Source organism: Manis javanica, chromosome 11, assembly GCF_040802235.1.
Source record: "Manis javanica isolate MJ-LG chromosome 11, MJ_LKY, whole genome shotgun sequence".
NCBI lineage: Eukaryota > Metazoa > Chordata > Mammalia > Pholidota > Manidae > Manis > Manis javanica.
This window is the reverse complement of record NC_133166.1, coordinates 35,631,987-35,659,509: the sequence shown is the minus strand read 5'-3', so window position 1 is coordinate 35,659,509 and position 27,523 is coordinate 35,631,987. Positions and strand designations below refer to the sequence as shown.

At 42.9% G+C, this 27,523-nt stretch overlaps 1 protein-coding gene and 1 long non-coding RNA gene across 4 annotated transcripts in view; one reads left to right on the top strand and one right to left on the bottom strand.

Moving 5' to 3' along the window:
* Positions 1–27,523, bottom strand: part of INSC (INSC spindle orientation adaptor protein) — a 129,747-nt gene that overhangs the window by 63,979 nt on the left and 38,245 nt on the right. The gene's annotated exons all lie outside the window — the stretch shown is intronic.
* LOC140844249 (uncharacterized) lies at positions 18,238–24,130 on the top strand. The gene is made up of 3 exons (XR_012122396.1): positions 18,238–19,493; positions 21,787–21,962; positions 23,739–24,130. It is a non-coding gene; the product is annotated as an uncharacterized lncRNA (long non-coding RNA).

Sequence of the window (27,523 nt, the reverse complement as noted above, 5' to 3'; positions counted from 1 at the left end):
CAGGCCTTCACGCGGCTTGTGGTTGTCCTGCTCCCTCCTTATTTGCCTGAACAGGCCTTGAGCCGGAGCTTCCGCAGGATGGAACGGCCCAATGGGTAAGGCCCTTGAGCGTAAGAGGTGTTCCACACGCCCAGGCCAGCAACGTGGGCACGTGGGGGTAGAGGAGCTGGCTCCACTGCTCATGATCTGTGTGAGACAAGGCAGGCTGCTGCAGCTGCTTTCTCCTCCCCTTTTCTGAAAGTTTTTATTCATATAATTTAAGTACATAAAGGTGAATAAATCATAATATCAAACTGCAGCTCTGTGAATTTTTATAAGGTACATCTTATACCCGGGAACCAGATAAGGAGACACAATATTGCCAACATCCCACAAGTCTCCCCTGGGCCCCCTCCTGGTCACTTCCCAACTGGGATAACCAGTGTTGTGACTATAACAACAATATACATCAGTCTTTTGAGTGAGTTTCTTAACCTCCTTGAGCCTTCGTATCTTCGTCTGTAAAACAAAGACAATAGACCCTTCCATACCAGGTGAATGGTAGAATTAAATTAATGGTGAATGTGAAGAACATCAGACCGTTCATGGCAAAATGAAGATGCTCAGTAGTGTTAGTTCTCTTTGCTGCCCTTCCTCATCTGTAATGCATTAGCAGTTATAGTAACTATAACAATGCTAGCATTTACTGAGCACATTCCATGTGTCAAACACTGGGCTTAGTGCATCACATGAATTATTTGATTTACTTCTTGTGACAACTGCTTGAGTTAGGTACTATTATCATCCCCATTTCACAGATAAGGAAGCTGTGCTGTAGAGAAGGAAAGTCACCCAGGTAAGCCATAGTAGCTCTGAGATTGAAACCCTGGTCTCTCTGATTCCAGCCTTTGTTTTACTGCTTCCCACTCTGCCCACCCCTCAAAAAAAAGTAAAGGAGCAAAGGACAAGATGAGGCAGCTTTAACAAGGAAGGACAGGAAGAGGCATTTTTCCAAACAAGAACTGCAAGGGCTGCTTATGAGCAATAGGAAGATAAAGAGAAGCCATGGGCCACTGGCTCAGCCTAAAGCTCTAGGGTAGAGGGGGATCAAGGTCCCAGGCATCAGAGATGAAACTGCTGCTTTCAGGCCAAACCCACTCCTCGCTATCCAGCTGCAAAAGCTGCCTGCCAGGGTGACAGCCTCAGAAATGAGGACAGACAGGGGCGTCTATGGGGTAAGAGAATCATCTGGTTTTCTTTAAGAATGAGCTTAAAATAACTTCTGTTCTGAGGATTATTTAAACAGATACCTCCTCTTTCTCTCTAGGCAGCAACCACACACACCAAGAAGAATAAAATCGAGAAGATTAGTGAGCCTGTGAATTCCTGCCTCCTCTTAACCCCATTCAGTAGCTATTCCACAGGCCTTGCCAGGTAGGCGCATCCAAATTAGGTCCAGGGCCAACTCTGACCAGGTCAGGGAGGACATCAGAGGTTCTGGCCCACTAGCAAGTGTGGGGCAAATGGGGTTGGCTGCTCAAGACATGTTTATACCTCCCATCCTGCCTGACTTTGCTCAGCATGCTTTGTACCCATACTGCCATTACAACTACACCATTGGGATAATAAAATAATTGTGTTTAGCTTTAAAAAAAATAGAGAAGAGAATGGGATGAAAAGCAGGTCTGAAGCCACAGGGACAGGGGAAGTAGGCAAAAGCCACCAGTAATAATACCAATATTTATTGATCCTTACAGTGCAAAGGCTGTGCAATTATCATGCATTATTTTATTCTCACAATAACCTGATTAAGTGCACACTGTTACTGTCTCCATTTTGCAGAAGAAAATACAGAGGTGCAAAAGACTTACATGACTTAACAGAGCCAGAACCCCCTGATTCCAAACACTGTGTACCTACTGGCCACACTACGCCTTTCTCCACCTATTTCTCTCCTCCAGCAGACTTTGAGAGATCTTCAAAAGAAAGTGCCATCTGATGTATTTCAGCATCACCAGCACTTGGCACAAGGCCTGACACATTGTAGGGAGCAATAAATATTTAATTAAATCAAGCAAATCAGAGACTGCCCAGGAAACATAGACATTGTAAACCTGGCCATGCCAGCTGAAAATATTTTCTGAATTTTCAGGGTGCTATAAAGATGAGCATGAGTGTTCTGGCCTGGTAAACAGGAACCCCCTGAACTCATCACATCCTCTGTTCTGGGCTATATTTCAGGGGACGTGGATTCTGTCTTTGGCTGGGATGTCAGACAGAGTATAGATGAGGTCTCTCCACCGTAGCAGAAGTTTGAGAGTTGGGCAAGTAGCTAGGTCCCACAAAAGACATGATAAAGAAGTTTTTGTTTTACATGGAATACTTGAAACAGGGATCAGTACAACCAGACAAGTCATTTTGCAAACACTCTTATAGTCAACTAAGGAATACTCTGCTAGGGTAGAGCTTGGTTCCCCATGAGGTGTGGGAATGTATACTCAAGCCCTGGGGAAGCGGCGGAATGGAGACCTCCTAGGTAAACTGTCTGCCTCATGTGATACCAGCGACAATCACAAAATATCTTCAACCAGTTTGATAAGGTTTCAGACTTAAACAGTGTCTCTCAGGAACTCCCTAGCCAACCTGATTCAATGAAACACTATTGATGCTGATCAAGTGCCAGGCCTTGCACTAGTGAGCCCCACCTTAAGAAGCTCACATGGTCTAAGAAAAGGGACAGACATAAATAAATATAACCTGACCTCATTCTCATCCCAACAAGATGTAGCATAACTCTCAAGTATTTCCAGGAGTCCCCAGAGTTCATCTCTATGTTCTCGCCAAAAGGCTAGTTCAGTTCATTACAAGTTGGATTGGTGGCACCTGCCCTCCTTTATTCCTTTGGCACCCTTACCCCAGGTATAACTGTTAGCTCCTGCCAGGTCCACTCAGCATGGCTACCCTTCCTTCTGGGTAATGGCAGGCTAGCTGACTCTACTAGACACCTCAGGTTGTCATAGACACCACCACTTCTCTTACTGTTGCGTCCTCTAGATGCCATCATTACCACTATGCCACTGAGTCTTCTGGGCATCATATGGGTTCTGTTGGGAACCACTGCTGCCATTAGGGCATGAACTTGATAACTGGATTGCCTGGATTAAATCCCAGATCTGCCACTTGCTAACTGTATAACTGGAAAGGTTACATAACCTCTCTGTGCTTCAGTTTCCTCCTTGGCAAAAGGAAATAATGCTACTATCAAACTCCTAGGCTTTTTGTAATTATTAAGTGAAGTGAATATATACATATGCATATACATTTACACATATACACATATACATATACATATGTATACATACAAATATATATACATATATTTCCTTAGAAACATGTCTGACAGGCAGTATTACATGTGCTAGTTGTTATTAAAGCAGTTTTAGTAAAAGCAGCTCTAACATCAGAACTTAGTTACTTAAAAGTAAGAGAAATAAGGAAAATTATGGGAAGATGGCAATGGTGGCAGAAGTTTTTCAATCTTCTCAAATACCCACATAAAAACTGACAGAGCAATTAAATAACAAAACCAAAATCCTATGGATAGTATGGTTGGTACTTACAGCAAAACCAGATAACAAAGTCCCTATAAACCACCAAATACAAGCAGGTCTGGACAAAGCACCAACAGCTACAAGACTTACTGATATCATCGGTATGATAGGAAGAAAGAAGCAATAAGATAGCAGCTGAGGAATATGAGAAAGGAGAACCCCAAAGAGCCACAGGGTATTTATTGGAAAAGCACACAATATGACAACTGGAGACGAGTAGCTAAATCTAGAAGGGGATTTGCTTCTCCGGTATCAGGTGAGTGCCTGAAACTTCTACGAACTCTCAAAATGGAATGTCTTCAACAAAAAAATGTTGGATTAAGAAGAAACTTCTGGGAGTAAATTTAGAATTGAGCAGGATAAGGACAACAGAGACAACAGTACAAAGGAAAGAGATGTTCATTTAGATCAATGTGGGAGCAGAAGCAGAGCTAAGAAGTCTCAGAAAACAAAGCACCGCAGTTTTGAGCCCTACACAAAACCAAAAATGATGGAGCTCCATGAGCTTAGAACAGCTCTCAACCCTGCCTCCCTCTGAAAGTTCATAAAAACTAATCGCACATAAAAATGAGCAACCAAAAATCATTGAAGTCTCACCCCATGCATGCTCTTTAAAAAGACAATAAAGAAGCAGAATAATACATGTAGAATGAGAAAATGCCAGGAAAATGTACTCAGAAAACAGAAGAAAACTCTTAAGTATATCCAAATGAGCTTAAATTTTTTAGAAAATGATGTCAGACAGAAAATGAAGCATACAACCTCAGAAGATGTCCTAAGGAAAAAATGAGAAATTAAAAGGAAATGTCAAAGATCAAACAAAAAGAAACATAAGATAATGCCTTATCAAATGCAAAAGAAGAAAAATTTGAAAATAAAAAAAGTGAAGAAATAAAAAAGAGTTTGTGAAAAAGTGGTACATGTTAAAGATAGGCAAAGAAGATCCGATTTACATACAACAACAGTTTCTGAGGAAGGTGCCCAAAACAAAGAAACAAAATACATATGAAAAACTGTAAGCTGGGAAACTTTCTAGGGAAAAAAAATTGTTTAAACTACATATTAAAAGAGCAGACTACATATATGAAACAAATATACAAGACATATTCCAGTAAGATAATTGGATTTTTAAATTAAAAGAAAATCCTTGTATATCTAGAAATAAGTGCATGTTACTTATAACATGGGACAGAAAATTATGCTATTGTGAGATTCTTTTTTTAAAGCAATGTGTTATACCAGAAAGAAAAGGGAGTGACATGTTTAAAATGTTCAACAAAATCTGAGCTAAGGATCTTAGAGTCTCAGAAGCCAAACTGACTTTCAAATGTGAGGTGAGAAGGACTCACGGCACCCGGGGCAGCTGTTATGTTGGAGAACAACCATCCTAAATAAGAAGACAAAATCAAAGGAGTTGGATATGGATTCACATGGATGGCATGAGAGGACGCAAAGATGAGACCCAAATTTTTCACCTGAGCAGCTGAATGGACAGGAGAAACAAGCTCCAAAGCTGGAAAGCTGGGCTCAGTTTGATGCATGTTGAATGTAGCTGCTATCTCTTCTTTGGAATCCAGTCCCCTTCAGAGGTCTGCCCTCCCGTAGAACCTCATTCCAAAACCTTCCAGGCACTCCCATCATCCAGGTACAGCGTGTGGCCCACATGCCATCACAGATCTCCCCTGCATATTCATTCATTCAGTATTTCCTCAGTGCCTGCTCTGAGCTGGGGATATATCAGTGAACAAAACACACATCCCCGCCCCTGTGGAGGATACATTATAGCAGGGAAAGACAGACTGTAGTAATACATATAATACATTTAAAAGTATATAGTGTGTCAAAAGCAGGTCATTTCTATCAAAAAGTAGAGTTGGAATAAGTAGAGACGAGATGGTTCACGTGGGAGGCAGGGAGGTAACCGCCATTTATAATAAGTGGTCAGGGGAAGGCTAATTAAGATAAGGCATGAGCAAACACTTCAAGGAGGTGAAAAAATCAACCTTGCTGACATGTGGGTACTGAGCAATCCCAGGAGAGGGAAGAGAGAGTACCAGGGCCTTTGGAGGGAGGATGCCCGGTTTGTTCAAGAAACAGTACAGAGATAAGTGGGGCTGGAGTAGAGTGAGCAAGGGAAAGCGTAGTAGGAGAGGGGTTCAGAGGAGGGACCCCAGGGTGGATCACGGAGGGCCTCCGAAGCCACTGTGAGCACTCTGGGTTTCACTCTGAGTAAACACAAGAATTTTTCCCAAGTCATCTAAGGAATCTTGTCACCAGATGTCAGCCAGGTACACTTAGCCCCTATGCCTCTCTACAGCCCCACCTGGAAGGCTTTCTCATGAGGGACTTTATAAAAACAACATTTAGGATGATTTCACCTCTGCTATTCAGTGAATGATAAACTGTTTACTGAAAACAGCTAATTTAAGCACAATTATTTATGCAATAAGTTCTAAATAATTTACTCTACATTTAGGGTACATTAACTTCCAATCCCTCCCCACTAAGGCACTGGTGAAGAAGCCCCAGCTAATTGTGACTGAAGAAAATGTTGCTTCTCTGATTTTGTGCAAATCTCCCAACATTTTCATTGCCCTGCTTCTGATCTACTTCTGAATCCCATGCCTAGTTGCATTGGCACAGGCTTTTCTGTGAGTTGTGGCTTTTGTGTCAGGGACAGACAACTCTCCGTCCCTCCCTCCCTGACCTGTCCAAGTTCACATTTTAAGTGTGGAACCTTTGTGGCGTGTGGTGATGAGCAGATCACAGAAGTCCTCTTCCTAATCAGCTGACCTGTCTGTGCAATGCCAGCACCAGGAAGGAGGCTTTCTCTCTTGCAGCAGACTGAAAAATGCCTCATGCATCCATCTATTATGCTGGGCTTGGCCTTGTTCCCTCTGTGATCTCTGTTCTCTGCCACCCCTACACTGATCCTCTACTTCAAGCTGTAGTACTGGAAAGAGCTTTTAGACCATTACCCAGAATCCTCATTTTTGTTACTCATCCTACCTACTTTGATATATGTGGTTCATAACATTTTCTTTTAATTAAACTGTTCAGTATAACATGGTAAGAACATTGATCATACATTTCAGACATTCCCAGGAATGCTGGGAGAGGGGAAATGGGGCCCACCAACACACCTCAAAGCTAATAACTGGGAGTAATTTGTGAAGGGGCATGAATATGGCACCACAGTCACACTGCCCCATCCATTTCTCCAGAGAAATGAAAGAAAGCTTCATTCAGTACCTTCTGTGAGCCAAGCATATATCAAGTGCTTGCACATACAATATCTACCTTGTATTCACATTTATTATCCCCATTTTACAGTGGAGGAAAAACTGAGGCTCAGAAACATTCCTAAAACTAGTCAATGGTAGAGCCTAGACTTCAGTCCAGCTCTGCCTGACTCAAAAGCCTGTGCCCTCACTACCTCACCAGTCTGTCCAGCACCCTAATGGAACACATTGTTGTTTCTGTTTCAGAAAGCCACGGACCATGAGAATATGTCTCCAGGTAACTGCTCCCCATCCCATAAGCCAATGTGCACCTTTGACAGCCGCTCCTCTCTGGTGAGTCAGAGCTGATCTTGTCAACTCCATCCAACTGGCATTCTAGGTATCCTCTGAGAGAGAGAGAGAACACATTAACATTCCCTAGCCTTTCATTAACTCCTTTTTTAACTTCTGGAAAGAATACATGTGTGCATATGCATTGCCAGTATACACAGGAGAGCTGGCGTGATGGTAACAGCAAGAACACCTAATGAGGAGCCCTCACCCATGTCCTCGCCCCCTTCCACCTGTTAATATCTGTGCACCCTTGCACATGATACTTGCCCTCCTGGAGCCTTCCTCACCTGCCCTGGCCCTCATTTCCAGCCATGTTCCCAGCCACACTGAGTTTTTTCAGTCCTTCTGCTGTGACTTCCAGCCTCCCGGCCTTTGCATATACTGATCTCTCTCTCTCTCCATCTCTTCTTCACCTGGCTGACATAGGCACCTTGAAATCTTGGCCAATTGTCTCTTTTGAAGTAGGTTTCTCTGACTCCTGAGGAGCTTATGTCCTGCATGTCCCATGTGTCTGTAGCACCCTGTCCTTCCCCCACTGTGACACTGGTCTCAATCGTTTAACTCCTTGATTAGTATGTGCTTTCTCCACTAAACTATATAAGTAGGGCAGGGCTTGCATGCTCCCTGTATGTCCTCCCTACATGCTGTGCCTAGCACCGGACCTGATACACTGAAGACGCTGGGTACATTTACAGAAATGAATTAAGTTTAAACACTTTCATATGGGAATAACAATAACCTGTACTGTTGCGCTGTCTGCCTCTATGAGTTGTTATGAGGGTCAAGGGAGATAAAATCCATAATCACCATTTCTAACATTTACTGAGTCTGGGCCCTATGCCAACTGTCATGTGCATAGACATATTATCTCATTTAGTTCTCACAATGACCCTGTGAGGAGGGCATTCTTATTATTTTATTTTTACAGAGGAGGAAACTGAACTTGGAGAGGTTAAGTGAACTATCTGACATCATCCAGCTTGTAACTGGCTCTGAACCCAGCCACTGGACTCCACACCCAATGTTCTTAAATGCTACTCTAAATTGCTTTATGAAAGGCCATGTCATGTCTAAATGGCATGTTTAGCACTCTCAGATGGCAATTATAAATGCATTCTCGTATGCACAAACCCAGCTTTAGCTTGCCCTCAAGTTTCATGGCTGTAACACAAGACCTGATGTGTAGACCAAAAAGGGCTTGGCTTTGTCTTTCCCATCCTGTTCTCCTCTTTCTTTTTTTGTTAAAGTACAGTTGATATACAATCTTATATTAGTTTCAGGTATACAACACAGTGGTTCAACAGTTACCCATATTATTAAATCCTCACCCCCACTAGTGCAATTACTATCTGTCAACATAGGAAGATATTACAGAATCATTGGCTATATTCTCCATGATGTACTACCATCCCTGTGACCAATTTACATTATGATTGAGAATTTTTTTGCCCTTTTATCCCCCTCATCCTCCCCACCAACCCATCTAACCTCTCCCCCCATGGTAACCACCAGTCACTTCTCAGTCTATGAGTCTACTGACATTTTGTTCATTTTAGTTTTATTTTTATGTTCCACAAGTAAGTGAAATCATATGGTATTTGTCTTTCTCTGCCTGCCTTATTTCACTTAACATAATACTCTATAGGACCATCCATGTTGTTGCAAATGGAAGGTTTTCATTTTTTATGACTAATATTCCATTGTGTATCACATCTTCTTTATCCATTCATCTACTGATGGACACTTTGGTTGCTTCTATATCTTGGCTATTGTAAATAATGCACCAATAACATAGGGGTGCATATATCTGTTTAAATCAAGAATTTTGTTTTCTTCAGGTAAAATCCTGGAGGACCAGAATTACTAGATCATATGGTATTTCTACTTTTAGTTTTTTGAGGAACCTCCATCCTGCTTTCCACAGGGGCTGCATCAATGATACTACCACCAACAGCATAGGAGGGTTTCCATTTCTCCAAATCCTCACCAACACTTGTTATTTCTTGTCATTTGGATAGTGGCTATTCTGACTGGTATGACATGGTATCTCACTGTGGTTTAATTTACATTTCTCTTATGATTAACAATATGGATCACCTTTTCATGTGTCTGTTGATCATCTGTATTTCTTCTTTGGAAAAATGTTCAGCTCTTCCACCCATTTTTTGATCAGGTTATTTGTTTTTTTGGTGTTGAGATGTATGAATCCTTTATATATTTTAGATGTTAACCCCTTATTGAATAAGTCATTTATGAATATATTCTGCCCTGTGGGTTGCCTTTTTGTTCTCCTGATGGTGTCCTTTGCTGTACAGAAGCTTTTTAGTTTGATGTAGTCCCATTTGTTCATTTCTGATTTCATTTCCCTTGCCTAAGGAGATGTGTCCAGGAAAAAATTGCTCATGCTTGTTTTCAAGAGGTTTTTACTTATTTCCTTCTAAAAGTTTTACAGTTTCATGCTTACATTTAGGTCTTTAAGCTATTTTGAGTCTACTTTTGTGGATGGAGGTAGACATTGATCCAGTTTCATTCTCTTGCATGTAGCTGTCTAGTTTTCCCAACACCAGCTGTTGAAGAGGCTGTCATTTCCCCATTGTATGTCCATGGCTCCTTTATCATATATTAATTGACCATATATGAATGGGTTTATATCTGGGCACTCTAGTCTGTTCCATTGGTCTATGGGTCTCCTCTTGTGCCAGTACCAAATTGTCTTGATAACAGTGGCTTTGTAGTAGAGCTTGAAGTCAGGGAGCATAAAACTCACAGCTTTGTTCTCTCCTCCTTACTTTAAAGGAGAGTATTTTCATTTGCTAAAGTGGAACATTTAGGAGAAATCACAGATGTTATATGTCAGTTGCCATCCTGGTACCTCTGGATGGTTCTGGGAAATGCAGGTGGTAGTACAGAAGTTAACACTAAAGGGTTTCCAAGGGCTGGTCTCCACCATCTGTAGGGCTCCACAGACTCGAAACAGCCTCCAGCTGCCACCACTGGACTCCTTCCCTCCATCACACCTTCATTCCACCCCCAAGCCTCAGGCTCTGACCAAGGGATGTCTCTGCCTGGTTGTGGGTAGATTCTAGGGACAGAAGACCCTTTATCTTGGGCTGCCATGGCCTGGATGCCCTCTGAAAGAGCCCCCAGAAGAAGATGCCAGAAGTTGCCTATTCCACCAAGTCCCATAGCCAGTATGCACTACAGCCAGGCCTGGAGACCTGACTATTCGTTCACCAGCCTGTTCTAGGAGCTCATTGAGAACAAAGACGACCAGGACAATCTCAGAATTCACAGAATTCAGCTAGGACCTGAAACAGGCAAGAAAGCCCAGGAATCTAATCTAGTAATAATTATGAGAGCAGCTAGTATGTTGAATTCCAGCAATGAGCCAGGCCATGTTCTAAGCCCTCTCTATATTATCTTCTTTAATCCTCCCTACAAGCCTGGAAAAGAAAGCTATTATTAGCCCTATTTACAGGCAAGGAGACTTCTGTTGGGAGAGGTCACATGGTGAATAAGTAGTGGAGCCATGACTCAAACCCAGGCTCTAGAGTCCAGAGTCTCTGCTCTTATCAAATGAACACCACACTGCCATCGAGAAGCTATGGGCAGGATGGTCCAGGATCCTAGGAGACAGAGGGCCTGACTTTGCCTGGGAATATGTACACAAAGGAAATGACATTTGCCCTGGGTCTTAGAGGCGTGAAGTGGCCAACACGACAAGGGCAAAAGGACTTCCACACAAATGTGAAAAGGCCTAGAGGCACAAAAGTAGTAATATGGCAGGAAGTTTCATTAGACTCAAGCATTAGGGGCCTATGAAGGACTGGCCAAGAAAGGCCTAAGAAGTAAGACAGGGACCATTTGATCAAAGACTTTGACATTAGGAATTTGGATTTAATCCTCAAGGCAATTTAAAGACACTGAAAACATTTTAAAGCAGGGCTGTGACATAATGAGAGACTTAGTAAAAATGACCAGAGCAGAATTAAATGCTAGCAGGAGGGTGAACTGTTGGAGATGATGGGTATAAAGCAGAGGGAGGATGGAAGCCTCAATTAAGGCAGTGACATGGGAGAGGATAAGAGGGCAGAGGAGGGGAAAGGAGCAAGGCTGACTCCTGGGTGTTGGGGCTGGGTGAGCAGTGCTGCCCTGGCTGAGATAGAAAATCTATCCAGGGAGGAGTGAGTTTTTGCTTGGTTTTAGGGTACAACATGATGACAAGTGGGGTACATAAGACCACAGCAGAAGTGGGGCCAACCCCTGAAAAGAGGTCTATCAAAGAGGACCAAAGCCTTCTCAGGAAAGAGAACAGGCCTTCTGAACCCAGCATGGCCTTACCACAAGCCAGTCCACTCCCAGCATGGTCATGGTGCCGCCACATAATGAGCTGCTCTTCTCAATTCTGGAGTCCAAGGACTGTGGCTCATTAAGGTTTGGACTATGTTAGCATTGAGCATCCCATAATTGCATAGCTCATCTGATTCTCTGTCATTAGCTCTCTGGATCTCTGACTCCACCTCTCCTATTGGATTTGCTGATGGACCCCAACAGAAATAGTCCGGTAAACAGGGCGGCTCCTGCTGTGCAGTGGGCTGCCTGCTGTTCCTGTATCGTGCCATGCCCAGCAGTTCAACCACCCTCAGCCAGGAACTTCAAGCTGCATTCTCACTATGCATGAAATCTTTCCTTTGCAAGTACAGATGACTGTTCTGATTATTTACACAGAGGAAGGGAATTGAAAATTGAGGTCAAAGCAGATGGACAGGCAGTGAGTCACATTCCCTTCATGATGGAAAACCACTTCAGAAGCTGGTAGGGTCTTTGCCCAAGCAGCCGGAGGGGCCAGGGGCCCAGAAGAGAGTTGGATTTCTTTGTTCTCTACAGTGCACTGGAATCTGAGCCTGCTGCAGGAAAGGTTGCCCCCAGGAGGGCATCTCAGACAGTGAGGGGCTCCCAGGAGCCCAGTCCAGTTCTCAGCAGAGCCCCTGAGAGAAGCAGATGTCTCCTCCCTGAGTAACCCCCCTTGCTTTCCAATGGCAGCTTTCCTGGACATCTGGAAGGAGGTGACTGGCATCCCCAAATCTGGGCATTCTGGAGTCTGACAGATTCCAAACACAAAGCCAGATATAACCACAATCATCTCCACATACCAAGCTACTTGAGGGGATGATGTTTTTTTAAAGCTGGAATTATCCAGGGTGAAGTTAGGATGGGGGGAGGGAGTAGCATAGTTTCATACCAAGAAATTGCAGTTTGAAACAATGGGCTTCCTAAAATATTCCTAAAGTTGGGGAGAATTAACTACCCACACCACAAGCAGGGAAGATTATCAACAACAGAGCACCTTCTGAGGACCAAGCAATGTCTCCCTAAGCCCTTACAGAGGTTTTTGATGGTTGGAGATTAGCACACTCATTTTATAGATATAGAAACTGAGGCTTAATAAACATTCTTCCAAAGAAGACTTCCAAAGATGGCCAACAGACACATGAAAAGATGTTCAACATCACTAATCATTAGGGAAATGAAAATTAAAACCAAGCAAGTGAGAATGGCTACTATGCAAAAGACAATAACAATTACTGGCAAGGATATAGAGAAAGGAAACCTTCCTACACTGGTGGTAGGAATGTAAATTGGTATAGACACTATGGAAAACAGTACTCGATTTCCTTAAAAAATTAAAAATAGGACTACCATATGATCCAGCAATTCCACTTCTGTATCTTTATCTAACAAAAAAGAAAACACTAATACTAAAAGATATATGTACCCCTTTGTTCTTTGCAGCATTATTTACAATACCAATGTATGGAAGCAAACTTAGTGTCCATCAATAGATGGATGGATAAAGAGGTGGTGTATATATACAATGGAATATTATTCAGCCTTAAAAAAAAGAAAGAAATCTTGCCAGTTTTGGAAACATGGGTATTATTCAAGGTGAAATAATCTAGGCAGAGAAAGACAAATACCAAGTGATTTCACTTATATGTGGAACCTAAATAAAAAAAGAAAAACAAAACAAATGAATAAAACAGAAATAGACTCATAGACAAAGGGTACTAACTGACTGGTGGTTATCATGAAGGAGGGGTTGGAGTGGGTAGGTAAAATAGGTGAAGGAGATAAAGAGGCACAAAATTTTAATCATAATATAAATTAGGGATAGGATTAAAGATGGCGTTGTGAGAGGAGAGACAGAGGCTTCCTCCTAAAACTGGGTACAATTAGAAAATATAGTTGGCGCAACTAATCCTGAGAGAGCAACAGGAAAGAGGACGGCATCAGACTGCAGACACCTGGAGAAAAGAGCAGACCTCACCATACAGGGTAACGTACCAGAGCTGTGGCTCCACGGGACCCGAGCCCTTCCCCCAACCCAGCTCACCGGCCGGAGGAAGAGAAACGGAGCAGGGAGGGAGTGGAAGGCTTGGGACTGCTGAATACCTAGCTCCAGAGATCTGCACTGGGAGCACAAACCTACATTTCATGGTGCTTTCATGAGACTGGCATGACTATCAGGTTGGAAAGTTAATATAGGCAGAGTTCCTGGGGAGACTGGGATTCTGGCCACTTGTGGAAAGCAGGGATCCATATCTAGCTGCTGTGGGACAAAAACTTATACCTGTGTGCTCCACCCACTGGCTCAGGCAGTGGAGACAGGCACAGCAGCCAGGAAGCCAGGAACAGCTCTTTTTTTCCCCCAGGCACCAGTACCGCTCCCCTGCAACCCCCAACATTGCTTCAGGGGCTGAGCAGCTCCAGAATAGAGCTTCTGGACACTAGAGGGCGCCATATACAACCATGAAATGCCAAAGGAAACTGATCCAGAGTAAAATTATTAATACAACTGCTGAGAAAGATATAAATGATATGGACCTCGTGACTCTTCCTGAAAGAGAGTTCAAAATAAAAATCATCAACATTCTCATGGAGGTACAGAAAGACATCCAAGAACTCAGGAATGAATTCAGGTCGGAGATCCAATCATTGAGGAGTATGATGGAGGGTATTAAAAGCAGGTTGGATACAGTGGAGGAGACAATAAATGAAATAGAAACTAGAGAAGAGGAATACAAAAAGCTGAGGCACAGAGAGAAAAAAGGATCTCTAAGAAAGACTATTGAGAGAACTGTGTGACCAATCCAAGTGGAACAATATTCGCATTATAGGGATACCAGAAGACAAGAGAGAGAGAGAAAGGGATACAAAGTCTCTTTGAGGAGGTAGTTGCTGAAAACTTCCCCAATCTGGGGAAGGGCATAGTCTCTCAGGCCATGGAGATCCACAGATCTCCCAACACAAGAAACCCAAGGAATACAACACCAAGACACATAGTAATTAAAATGGGAAAGATCAAGGATAAGGAAAGACTGCTAAAAGCAGCCAGAGAGAGAAATAAGATCACATACAAAGGAAAGCCCATCAGGCTAACACCAGACTTCTCAGCAGAAACCTTACAGGCCAGAAGGGAGTGGCATGATGTATTTAATGCCATGAAGCAGAAGGGCCTGGATCCAAGATTACTTTATCCAGCAAGATTATCATTTAAATTTGAAGGAGGGATTAAACGATTTCCAGATAAGAAAAGTTGAGGGAATTTACCTCCCACAAACCATCTCTACAGTCTATTATGGAGGGACTGCTATAGATGGAAGTGTTCCTAAGGTAGAATAGCTGTCACCAGAGGTAATAAAATCACAGTAAAGAAAGTAGAACAGCTAATTATGAACTAAATGCAAAATTAAATTAACTATCCTCAAAGTCAGTCAAGGGATAGACAAAAAGTACAGAATTTGATACCTAATATATAAAGAATGAAGGAGGAGAAATAGAAAAGAACCTTTAGACTGTGTTTGTAATACAATACTAAGTGAGTTAAGTTAGACTCTTAGATAGTAAGGAACGTAACCTGGAACCCTTGGTAACCACGAATATAAAGCCTGCAATGGCAATAAGTACATACCTATCGATAATCACCTTAAATTTAAATGGACTGAATGCACCAATCAAAAGGCATAGAGTCACTGAATGGATAAAAAAACAAGACCCATCTATACGCTGCTTACAAGAGACTCACCTTAAACCCAAAGACATGCACAGACTAAAAGTCAAGGGATGGAAAAAAATATTTCATGCAAACAATAGGGAGAAAAAAGAAGGTGTTGCAGTACTAGTATCAGACAAAATAGACTTCAAAACAAAGTAACAAGAGATAAAGAAGGACACATAATGATAAAGGGCTCAGTCCAACAAGAGGATATAACCATTATAAATATATATGCATCCAACACAGGAGCACCAGCATATGTGAAACAAATACTAACAGGACTAAAGGAGGAAATAGAATGCGATGCATTCATTTTAGGAGACTTCAACACACCACTCACTCCAAAGGACAGATCCACCAGACAAAAAATAAGTAAGGACACAGAGACACTGAACAACACAACACAACAGATGGACCTAATAGACATCTACAGAACTCTACACCCAAAAGCAACAGGATACACATTCTTCTCAAGTGCACATGGAACATTCTCCAGAATAGACCACATACTAGGCCACAAAAAGAGCCTCAGTAAATTAAAAAAGATTGAAATTCTACCAACCAACTTTTCAGACCACAAAGATATAAAACTAGAAATAAATTGTACAAAGGAAGCAAAAAGGCTCACAAACACATGGAGGCTTAACAACATGCTCCTAAATAAATAGTCAATGGATCAATGACCAAATTAAAATGGAGATCCAGCAATATATGGAAATAAATGACCACAACAATATATGGAAACACCAAAGACCCCGAATAGCCAAAGCAATCCTGAGAAGGAAGAATAAAGTGGGGGGGATCTCGCTCCCCAACTTCAAGCTCTACTACAAAGCCACAGTAATCAAGACAGTTTGGTACTGGCACAAGAACAGAGCCACAGACCAGTGGAACAGAATAGAGACCCCAGATATTAACCCAAACATCTATGGTCAATTAATATATGATAAAGGAGCCATGGACATACAATGGGGAAATGAGTCTCTTCAACAGATGGTGCTGGCAAAACCGGACAGCTACATGTAAGAGAATGAAACTGGATCACTGTCTAACCCCATACACAAAAGTAAATTTGAAATGGATCAAAGACCTGAATGTAAGTCATGAAACCATAAAACTCTTAGAAAAAAACATAGGCAAAAATCTCTTGGACATAAACAAGAGCGGCTTCTTCATGAACATATCGCCCCGGGCAAGGGAAACAAAGGCAAAATTGAACAAGTGGGACTATATCAAGCTAAAAAGCTTCTGTAGAGCAAAGGACACCATCAATAGAACAAAAAGGTACCCTACAGTATGGGAGAATATATTCATAAATGACAGATCCGATAAAGGGTTGACATCCAAAATATATAAAGAGCTCATACACCTCAACAAACAAAAAGCAAATAATCCAATTAAAAAAACGGGTAGAGGAGCTGAACAGAGAGTTCTCCAAAGAAGAAATTCAGATGGCCAACAGACATATGAAAAGATGCTCCACATCATTTGTCATCAGAGAAATGCAAATTAAAACCACAATGAGATATCACCTCACACCAGTAAAAATCGCCACCATCCAAAAGACAAACAACAACAAATGTTGGTGAGGTTGTGGAGAAAGGGGAACCCTCCTACACTGCTGGTGGGAATGCAAATAGTTCAACCATTGTGGAAAGCAGTATGGAGGTTCCTCAAAATGCTCAAAATAGAAATACCATTTGACCCAGGAATTCCACTTCTGGGAATTTACCCTAAAAATGCAGCACTCCAGTTTGAAAAAGACAGATGCACCACTATGTTTATCGCAGCACTATTTACAATAGCCAAGAAATGGAAGCAAACTAAATGTCCATCAGTAGATGAATGGATAAAGAAGAAGTGGTACGTATACACAATGGAATATTACTCAGCCATAAGAAAAAAACAGATCCTACCATTTGCAACAACATGGATGGAGCTAGAAGGTATTATGCTCAGTGAAATAAGCCAGGCAGAGAAAGACAAGTACCAAATGATTTCACTCATATGTGGAATATAAGAACAAAGAAAAACTGAAGGAACAAAACAGCAGCAAAATCACAGAACCCAATAATGGACTAACGGTTACCAAAGGAAAGGGACTGGGCAGGAGTGGTGGAAAGGGAGGGATAAGGGCAGGGAAAAAGAAAGGGGGCCTTACAATTAACATGTATAATGTGGTGGGGGGGCATTGGGAGGGATGTGCAACACAGAGAAGACAAGTAGTGAGTCTACAGCATCTTACTATGCTGATGGACAGTGACTGTACTGGGGTTTGTGGGGTGGGACTTGGTGAAGGGGGGAATCTAGTAACCATAATGTTCTTCATGTAATTGTAGATTAATGATAATAAAATGAATTTTTTAAAAAAAGATGCAAAGCTGGAGAATGTGGTGGGCCAAATAGACACCTTCCTTTAGCTCTAGGACTTTGCCATCTAGTGTGCACAGATAATGTCACTGCAATGACCCTGAGTGCTGCCAAGGAGAGTATGGGAGGCAGGAAGGCACAGGCGGGCCTGTCTGCTTTGGGGGTCAGGAATCAGGACCCCCTAAGGCAGTAATGATGAGCTGAAATCCAGGTTGTGCGAGGAACCTAGAAAAAGAGGCTGGGACAAGAAGGAAGTCACATGCTTCTGGAACTGAAAGGCCCAAGGGGAATGCTGGAGGTAGGATGGGGAGAATTTGCAGGGAGAAGGCCTCAGATGTATGTCTGAGCAGATTATAGGGCTGCTTATGGCCTCTTCTTGATTTGGTCTCTATGTTAAAGGAAATGGGAGGCTGTTAAGAATGTTTGAAAGAGAGATGTGACAATATTTGATGGGTGTTTTAAAAAGACCACTCTGGCTAGAAGGTGGATCAGAAGTGGGAAGGCAGTGGGGGAGTTACAGGGGCTCAGTTTAAAGGCCATGGCTGTAGGTCCAGCAGGAGACAGGAGTGACTTGAAACATGCTGGTGGCAGAAGAGCTAGAATTGGAGAGTTTCCAAAAATATTTAGGCCATTACCTGAGGTCTGGCTTGGAGAGGGAGCAGTATGAAAGTGCAGAGGCTGATGCCCAGATTCCCAGCTGGTGGAAGGGCCTGGCCATTGGGGCCAGTAGCAGAGGCAGGGAGGGGAGGAGGACCAGGAGTGAGTGAGTGCGTGAGTGAGGGAGCTGTGGATGGCAATAGGAGGCAGGAGCAGAAGTGAAATGCTTCCTAGCTCCTATGCCTTCAATCTTTCCAAACCAGTGGCTTTCCAGTTCTTGATGGTGACCTACAGTAAGGAGTACAGTTTGTACAGTCTCGCTCGGTACACGGGGGTTGTAGAAATGTACAAAACAGTACTTCTGCATTTGATGTGCAACGCTGGGCTATTTCCTATCATACCACATGGGAAAAAAACGAAAGGCAGACATCACAGTGGGCCGCGACAGGCAGTAACACGCAGGCGCAGGCGGTGCCCGCAGCCACTGTAACATGGCTTGAGGCTTCTGGGCGTTGGAGCCGTTGTCCACACAGGCAGTGCTATGGGCGGCTGCGACAGCCAGAGCCTTGAGCCGGCAACGGCCCTTCACCTCCAGGCATGGAAACTTCCACCACCTCACACAAGCCCGTCAAGGTGATCCTGTAAAACAAAAGCTCCGCAGCCTCCTCAGAGGCTGCCTCCACCCAGCAGTCTGGAGGGGCGATCCAGCAGGTGCCAAAAAAGACGTCCCAGAGGTGGGATGAATCCAGCATCCTGGCGACGTACCACCAAACGCACAGACTATGATTTCGTGGAGATGAACAAGCTCAGCAGTCCCCAGCTCAATTCGCAAGAAGACGGGGAAGATACAGTGACTGATTTTGATGCGCAAGAAGCCGTAACCTCAGACATCTTAGCTGAGGAATTAGCTGCCCCTCGTAGGTTGGAAACCAAATGTCTGCCGAGGGAGCTGGCGAGTGAAGGGCTGCACTGCAGCAAAGTCTTCCTCGACAGAGAGGAAAGACAGCGGCAGTTCACATTAAAAAGGAAACGGCACTGCGACGAAGGACTGGCCATGAAATTAGCGAGACTTGATTTAGAAGAATCAGAAAGTGAGGGAATGCAGGAAGAAAACGAAGAAAGTCTCTGTGCTGCCAATGAGAGAACTTCCACGGAAGAATCCCAGTAAGGTCCTGCAAGTGTCGAAATGCAAAGCCAGTCATGTTGTGGAGAAAACCGTCGTTCTGCGCAGCAATCGTTGCTCGGATACAGCCCCCGTTACTCCGTAAGGGCTCTTGCGTCGAGTACTGAAATATCAGTTAAACGGTATGCAATAGCTAAATGGTGACCTTAAAAAATAATAGAATAACTGAAAAATGTCAAAATATATATATATAAGTTAGTCATGGGGATGAAAGTAGAGCATAGAGAATATAATCAATAATTCTATAACATCTTTCTATGTTGACAGATAGTAACAACACTAGTTGGGTGAGTATTTAATAATGTAGATAACTGCCAAATCCCTATGTTATATACTTTAAATCAATATAATATTGCATATCAACTACACTTCAATAATTTTTTTATCTCAAATTGAAAATAAAAGACAAGAAGTAACAAGTGTTGGCAAAGGTGTGGAGAAAAGGGAACACTTGCACACTGTTGGTAGGAATGTAAACTGGTACAGCCACTATGGAAAACAATATTCAGTTCCTTAAAAAATTAAAAATAAGATTACCATATGATCCAGCAATTCCATTTTTCAGTATTTATCTGATGAAAAGGAGAACATCAATACAAAAAGATACATGCACCCCTAAGTTTATTGCCACATTACTTGCGATAGCCAAGATATGGAAGCAACCAAAGTGTCCATCAATAGATGAATGGATAAAAGAAGATGTGGTACAAACACATAATGGGATATTACTCAGTCACAAAAAAAAAAATGAAATCTTGCCATTTACAACAACATGGCAGGATCTAGAGGGTATTATGCTAAGTGAAATAAGTCAGACAGAGAAAAGACAAATACCGTAACATTTCACTTATATGCGGAATCTAAAAAAAAAACAAGCAAACAAAAAAGACACATTAATGTAGAGAACAAGGTGTTGGTTGCCAGAAGAGAGGGGAGGCAGGGCGACAGGTGAAATATGTGAAGGGGATTAAGAGGTACAAACTTCCAGTTATGAAATAAAGAAGTAACAGGGATGTAATATACAATATAGGCAATATAGTTAATAATGCTGTATTAACTTTGTTTGGTGACAGGTGGTAAACAACTTATGCTGATCATTTCATAGTGTACAAAAATATCAAATTACTATCTTGTACACCTGAAACTAATATAATAAAGTATATCATTATAAATCAATTTAAAAAAAGAAACTGAGGCTTAGAGGTATTACGTAACTTGTCTAAGACCTCACTGCTAATAATGATAATAAAGCTAAAATTGAGTCCTTATTGGAAACTGTGCTAAAGGCTTGATTCAATCTTTACTGCTCACTTAACTTTCATAACAATCCATGAGTTTCACATAACTGAGGTTTGGTAAATTAAATGACTTGGCCAAATTCACACAGTGGATAAGTGGTTAAGAATCCAGGCAATCTGAGACCAGACCCTTGCTCTTAACTATTATGCTATGCTCTTTGATGTCTTCTGATATTTGCTGATACTCCAACCCTCCAGTCCAGCTTTCTGCTATGCTAGATTGCCCTTATGTGATACATCAATGCCGTTTTAATGCTTATGATCATTTAAACACTATAGTATGTCTAGTCATTTTTCAAACCCTTGCCTCATCTCTTCCTGGGATAGAACTGGATGGATGGTAATTAAATTCAGGACAGAACTGTTAGCCCACTGGCTCCCTCATCACAGATCTCTGGCGAGTGTGCACCAGAAGTATTGCCAAAGCAAAGAAGCCAGGGAGATTGTGCGAGTGGAGTGAGTGACCCTCTCAGGACCCCACCTCCTCTCTGGCTTTGCTCTTTGTCTGCTTTAGCCTCTTAGATTGCCTCCTTTGTTAATCAAAGCCCATTGCTGAGGCAAGTTAACTGTGTCCACCATTCAGATGCCAAAAGGAATAATTTTTCCCGGCTCAGCTAACCCGTGCCCTGGCCCCCCCAGCTGCTGGCACCAGTCCTTCATGCCTAACTAATCCTGCTGGCCTGGCTTCCAGTGTTCCCCACAATATTGCGGCAGGAAATAGTTTGTGGAAATTTGTGCCTACACTCTTGTTGACTCATTTAAATATCTTTTCACTTAATGGAACTTTATTCCTTCAAAGTGTGGAATTTAGATTTCTCTGTCCTACTCTATTCCACCTGCTGTGTAAAGTGAAGAGTTCTCTATAAAGGACCACTTTATTATGCCAAAAACACTTGGTAATGGCCTCCAAACTTTATTGAACACCCCAATGTGTTAGGTACTGAGCTAGGTACTAGATTAGAGAGGGGAAATGGTGAAAATATGATCTCCAAGAGAGTAGGACTTTCTATTGCACAGTGATTTATTCCCTCCATCTTAGACACCCAATAAACATTTACTTAATGTGTAAGTGAATTATTGCCAATAAGTAATTACAGCTCACATATGGCATTCTTAGGTAATCAGAAAGAATGTGGGAGCACAAAGAAGGGATACTTAGCCCAAGCTAGAGTATCTGAGAAAACCTCCTAGGCCAACACTGAAAGGATGCCTTCAAGTTCTCCAGGAGAAGACAAAGAGTTGGAAGACAATAGAGTTTCAGACAGAAGAAACAGCATGTACAAAGGAGTGGAGGTATGGAACCACATGTTGGGAAAATGGCAGGTTGCTAAGTGTAGCCAGAGGAGTGGAGATGACATTGAAAATAAAGACATTAAACTCTGAAGCATATTGGAGTGCTGGGACTCATGGATTTATCTGTATTATATCCCATCAAAGTAGGGCGCCCTATCCCCTCCATAGAACACTTCTGGAAATACCAACGGACCTCTATAAAATCTGAACAGGGTACACCTCAGATACCAGAAAGGGATCCCAAGCTAGTATGTCTTGGTATTTCCATCCCAGCTACAAGGAAAGCACTAGACCTCTTTGCACATTCTTTAGGAAGGAATGAGAAGACCTTGTTTTGGTCAACTGGATTGCTTTCCCATCCTGAGGTGCTAAAGTGGGATATTTTTGTTCAGAAAAGGAAACAGACTATTTAAAAATCATTCACAGATTCCTGGAATATTAGAATGGGAAGGGTACCTGGGGAAACTCAGATGAAGAAACTAAAGCTCAGAGAGGGAAAAGGATTGTCTGGCAGATTAGTATAGAGCCAGGACTGGAAGGAGAGAAAGAGAAGACAGGAAAGGAAAGGAAAAGAAAATGAAAGAAAAGAAAGGAAGGAAGAAAGGGCATGAAGGAAGGAAGGGCAGGAAGGGAGGAAGGAAGGGAGAGAAGGTGGGTAGAGGGAGGGTGGCAGGCCCCTGGCTCCTAGTCCACGTTGCCCTCTGCGCTGTGTTCTCCCGCAAAAGACTTAATGCTGAGATTGCAGAGATGTTTTCTTCCAGTAAACTTAAAACCAAGACTAAAAATACTTCTGAATTACTCTTCTTTAGAAGAAAAAGAAATGTCTCTCCAGCTCTCTGACTCCATCAACCAATTAAATTTTGGCTTTCACTCAGAAAGAGTATTTAAGTTGAGATAAAACTCCAGCTTATCCTTCCCCTCTGAGCAGCAGTTTTTCTACCAAAAAGTATGAGACTAGTTTTGGGGAGATGGAGGAGTGTCTTGGAAAAGGGAACAAAATCCAAGCTGCTTAATTTAATGTCTCACAGTCACGTAGAGCTCCTCAGTCATTTGTCATTAATTCATCAAACATTTGTTAAACATTTACTCATTCAACAACCACTTACTGAGCTCTTACCATGTGCATTCCAATCAGCAAAGCACAAATGAGAACAAGAAATAAATTTGGCCCTGAGGACATTTAACATAGAGAAAGAAAGATGACATCTACAAAAATTATTACCATACGATCCAGGGCTTGGCCCAAAGTAAGTTTAGTCCAAAGTAAATCTCATTCGAATGAGTGAGTAAATGAATGAAATTCATATCTATTACAGACCAATACTACATGACAATCCCACTGGGACTAGACACAGAGCTTCTAGGATTTATTAGAGGTTGGGTAGGAGAATGAGTTTAAGAAACACAGACCTGTACAATGGGCAGAAAAGCATTTTAAGAGCTCTGTTCCCTTATCTGAGCCTCAAGCCCTCCATTCATCATGAAGGGATGACACAGATGAGCTCTGAGGAAGCCTCCAGCAGTAACATTCAGGGCTTCCAGGATCCCGGTTCCTAGCTCTGTATGAGAATTTAAATCCAACCTCTCTTCTTAAAAATAACTATTGAATCACTGTCCCACTGTCTTCATGAGGTCACTGTGTTTCTATGGGATTTCTCTTGGGAGAAGAGAGAAGGGAGGGAATTTGATTCTAACTTTGGCCTTCCTTTTGGTAGAAACAACAGACAAATATCCAATTTTCCCATTGACAATTACAGTCTGCATATTTCACCACAGGCATGGAAAACACCTGAGGAACAGAAAACCAGCCACAGACCAGGGGTGTACACATGCAAACCATTATCTACTTGGAGACAGGCTGGCCTGCAACAGCCCCACTGGCTCAGGAAAGCTGGACGGCTCCTCACCAGCAGACCAGAGGCAGCAACCCTGAGGCCTCCTGCCCACTAGCTGCAGCTACTCCAGCCCGGGCTCATCTCAGACTCCAGGTTGATCAGAAACCATGTGAGAAATTGATTCACTCACAGTGAAAGGTCCCAGATGAAAGACCTGAGTTGTGTACTTGTTACGAATCTAGACCTGATCAGGTCAAGAAATAAATTAGTGAGTTCTATGAAGGAAGGACCATGCCTGATTTGGTCACAAACATAGTCTTAAGCACACAAGCACCAAACAGGTATGATCTACACTCAATGCATGTTTGTAGAAAAATTCTGTGGAGGCTAATGAATAAAAAAACAATTACCTGAATAAGCAAGTGAATGATTTATTTGTGTAATGTCCTCAAGAATACTATAGAAAAGATAGACTGGATAGACTATTGGCCAGTACTCAGGATCAAGCACCTTCTGAGAACATGTATCTGAGCTCTGTTCCTTATCAGCTCTGTCCTTGGGCAAGTAATATACCTCCTCAAGCCTCAGTTTCCTACGGATATTGTGTGTGCCCTTCAGATTCCTCTTTAAGGAAGGACTTGTTGCCTCTGGCTGCTGAGAGTATCATTAGCCAACAGCCTGTAGCCATCAGGCCCTCCAGATACTATCTCAGATCAACCTCACCTAAGGTCACACCCTGCCTAGAGCTGCCCACTCCAATGGCAGATCATAGTGGGATATGAAGGCCCTGGCCACTTTAGCCAATGAACATCAATTCTGATTCCAAAACTCCCTGTGACATCAGCCGAGGTCATCAACCAGCCTGCATTGCAGCTCACCTTGTCCCTCTGCTGGCTTCTGCCTCCTTCCTTTCCCTTGCACAGCTGTTGATCCCAAGGTCAGTCCCTAGTAACCACCCTGAACTCTGAACTCCATCTCAAAAGCTGCTTCCCAGAGAACCAAACCTGTGACTCCTCATTTGCAAGATAAGAGATAATAATACACACACATGTCATGAGGACTAAAGGAGTTGCTGTGTGTAATGCACCCAGCTCGCAGCAAATGCTGGGTAAGAGCAAACCAACTTTGTTATGGGGCTTAGCAGAAGCTATCCTTGAATAGTATCCCCACGCTCACAGGCAGGAACCCAGAAAGAATACGTCAAGGTGTCCCAGCTTGGTCTGTGGTAAAGAGAAATAGTGGGAGGAAAGATTCAAGAGAGGATGCGGGTGGGAGGGGATCTTCTGGACATGGTTCTGTGTGTCCCTCAGACTAGCCTCCAGCACAGCCCATAAGAGCCCATCCATAGAGACAGTTATATCAAAGTCCTGGGACAGCACGATCTCTCCAGAAAATGAGGGCTATGCATGATGGCCAAGGGCATGAGCCTGGCAGTGTACAGGTAGCTGCCAACATGCTGACCACCATGACTAGGTCCCAGGAGCACTACCACCAGGCCCAGAGCTGATGGGGGATCAGCGCCCCAGCTGCAAAGATGGGAGGCCAGAGACCAAGAAGAAATGAATATCGGCTAGGGACCTAGCAGCCTCCATCTCCTGTTCCCCAGAAAGCTAGTCTCCTGCCCCCTTCACTGCCACCAATAAGTCCTTAAGCCTCTGGGGAGATATTTGGACCTGAGCTTGCAAGTGTTTCTACAATGGAGTGCTGGAGGGATGGTTCGTTGCTGTTACAGGATGGCCCAGGGGTTGTGCACTGCAAAGCACCCTGAGCCCTAGAGAGACCTTCTTTCTTGGACCCCAACACTCACTAAAAAACAGTCACTGCTGCCAGTTACAGGGGATAAAATGGGGCTTAGACAGGTTAAGTGGCAGCCAAAGTTATCTGGTTAGTAGGAGGTGGAGCTGGAACTTGAGCCCCAGTGCAATTCCAAGGACTTTATGCTTTCAACCACTTAGACCCACATTAAAGTGCCCAAGAGTAGGGTTTTGTTCTTTGGCTTATTTATTGTATTATTTTTAAATATGAAACCTTCCCAGGATATCCAGATACAGTCAGAGTTGATAACCCTCTCACCCACATCCCTATCCCCATCCCCACCACCCACACCCATTCAGCGTGGGGTTCCAGCCCCTGACCGGGACACTGTTGCTCCCTGCTCTCTACTTCCTTTGAGAAGCCTGTACATTGAAAAGCCCTTTGTGATGCTATTTATTTGTAAGGGTCTCAAATACCAAAGGTCTAACATGTATGATTCACCCAAGATGATCCCACACAACTTGACAGTATTTATTTTTCATATTGAGATGAACAATGCACTACAGAGTGAAATTCAGTTTCAGTGAACACAACAGAAAGAAGTCAATTATCTAGCATTAATTATGTATCTGGGGACAATAACCATGGTGTTATTTCCCATGAAAGAGGCCTCCACAGCTTGGAACAAGAGGAAAGAAGAAGTGGCTGCTATTGTCTGCCCATAAAACAGCATCAGATTGGATAAACTAACCCCTCTACCACTCTGTAAATACACACGAGCCCTCTGTAAACATGGCCCATGCACATGCCCCCAGAACACACACAATGAATAGACTGTATGCCCTGGAATGGTATTCTTCCAGTGTTCTGGGTAGCCTGGAAGTGCTAGGCTGTGAATCTATTCAAGGAAACCCCACCTCCTCTCTGCAGCCTACCCTGCCCTGTCAGAATGGTAAGGCTGACAACATTCGAAGCAAGTATTTTCTCGGGTTGTAATGTCTTCGGCCAGCCAGAAGTCCTGACTTCACATTTATCCAGCGTTTTCCTTCCAAGGTGTTTGCTGTCTGATATCTGTTAGAAACCCTATCCTGCCCCCAAAAGAATAATAATCTAATTACTGAATCGTTTTCATGTCATTTAATTACCTCTTAAAACTTCTGAGGAGGTTGGAAGTAGAAGAAAATGAGAGATCAGCAGTCCCAGAGGCTGAACGTGCCAGGATATGATCTCCCTGAGCCCCACATTTTCTACTCTGGGCACCTGTTCTTCATCTGAGCAAGAAGTTCACATTGATTGATCAGGTCCTATGTACAGGCAGAAGCTTTATACATATTATGTTAAATTCTCATAACAACCCAGTGACGTAGAATAAATACCCCCATTTCATAGATGAAGAAACTGAAGCCCAAGGTTACAGCTATTAAGTAGCAGAACTAATCATTAAGTTGAGGCAGTCCTGACCTTTAACCACTGTCTCAAACTGCCTGTGATGACAGGTCCCTAGTCCACAGCACAGGCTCTGCTCTGAGCAGCCCGGGACCATGGGGTTCTGTGAAGACATCCCACAGCCTATTGTCAGAGCTACTGCCTCCCATCGGGCTACATACAAACCACCTGCTCCTTGTCAGGACAGAGCAGGGAACCCTGAGATTCCACTTCATCTAGAATGGCTACACTTGGTTTAAAATATTAAGCTGCTGGGAGTGTTTGTTGATATCTTATTTTCTCAGTGAGGCCACTTGAGGTCATTGCCTGAGGGTTAAAGGAGGGATATTTGGAAGAATCCCCTAAGATCACCTATATGAAGAAGCACAGAGGACCTCTGACACACAGCAGGCACTCAATAAACAACATCTCCCCACACAGCTCTCACTGTGCAACAGACGCTTTGTACATACAAACTCATTTAATCCACGCATCAACCCTATGATGTAAATACTGTCATCACCTCTGTTTTATACATGAGGGAAC